Genomic DNA, 1667 nt, shown 5'->3' with positions numbered 1-1667 from the left:
ATAGATAGATAGATAGATAGATAGATAGATAGATAGATAGATAGATATTTTTAAAAATAAAGGACTATGACTCAAAATACTACCCATACGATCAAATTTTAATGATATCAGTATCTAATCTGGAAGTGAAAGACAAAGCCATGACCAGAATCCTTCAGGGACTTGTACCCTCCTGTTCCTACCATACTGAGATACAGCATGTTTTCCACTAAGGCTATAACTAAAGCTCAGAATTCTGGAATAAGCAGTTTCGTATCTCCCAACTGGACAGTAGCTTCTATTTCTAGTCTTCTTGTTTGTCTGTGCATTATTTATATGTTTATGTTTCTATCAAACAGTGTCCCCTTAGCCTATTTGACAAACACAAACCAAGAATCATTTACCTGGTTGTGAGGTGGCTGTGAAGAAATCATTTCAGGAAACCAGTTCTTTGATACATTAGCCACCTAGAGGTAAGTTACATCTGTTAAAGACAAAGCAGAGCCCCACAGTTAAGAAATTTATCTCCAACCAGCCCTCTTTTGTGAAATTTAGTTAGAAAGTAATTATTCTTTTCCTTTTTTTATTAGCGAAAAGCAAATTCAAACACAGAAATTCTTAGTTTAACTTGAAAAAAAAAAAAACTGAAACGGTTCTTAAGTTCCGTCTGATGCATAAAGGGGTAGAAGCAAAGGAATTCCATTCCAAAGCCAAGAAAGAGGGGTGGACAAAAGCTTCCGAGCCACTTGACATAGTTCATAGCCTTTTCCAAAGGAATAAAAGTCTGTTGAGCAGGGAACCAAAAGATCTCATTATAGGATGAAGCCAAGCCATATTAAAGCTTGTGCACTAGTAACTATGTCTAAAAACAGCCTGCTGTTTTATATTGAACCAATCCATTTCTTAACTTGGTAGGTTGCAGAGTAAAGATGTACAGAGCCTGTCTGCTGGATGCTATGCCAATTACAGATGTGGCTGAGTTGTGTCGAACGCCTACAAACAGGACTGAAAGCAGGCTTGGAGTGAAACAAAAGAGGTTTTGAAATCTCACCTCCAAAACCTGGAAAGCACAGTTCATCATGTGTCTGACTGTTAAGAGTTTTAAAATCTCCTTTATTATATAATTTAATGTGGCCGTCATATGATCCCTCAATCAGAGTGCACAGTTCTTTCAAGGACATGAATAGTGCCCGAGAGATACAGAGAATATCTTAGAAGTAGCACTTTCAGGTGACAAGTCATCTCTGATCAGCTCTGCAGAAAGTATGTTTTATCGGCATTAGGGTAAGGGACAAGTGAAATACCCGGGAATACTCATTACCTTAGATTTTGTTAGATCATCAGAAAGAATAATTGGGCATATTGACAGAATTACATTTTAGTAAACTGTTATGCTAGTTTAACTATATAATACACATTCTGGTAAATGTATATTAACTTGCAATCCCAAAGCAATTTAGCTGCTGGGGACATTATTTCTTTTTTATCTAATTATTCACAAATTAATGAATAAAATTAAATTCCAATCACTGAGGAAAAGGAAGCAACGGGGAGAAAGACACACAGATGACTTAAAGGGAAGATCCGCCATGCATTTCTTTTTATTCAGACTTGGTGCTTAAAAAAGAACAAATCCATCATCTTGGAATTTGACTTGTAGCTTGACATTCAAAATAATCTGAGTAGAA

The sequence above is a fragment of the Grammomys surdaster genome, unplaced genomic scaffold (assembly GCF_004785775.1).
Source record: "Grammomys surdaster isolate TR1022 unplaced genomic scaffold, NIH_TR_1.0 335, whole genome shotgun sequence".
NCBI lineage: Eukaryota > Metazoa > Chordata > Mammalia > Rodentia > Muridae > Grammomys > Grammomys surdaster.
Note: the sequence above shows the minus strand (reverse complement) of the source record.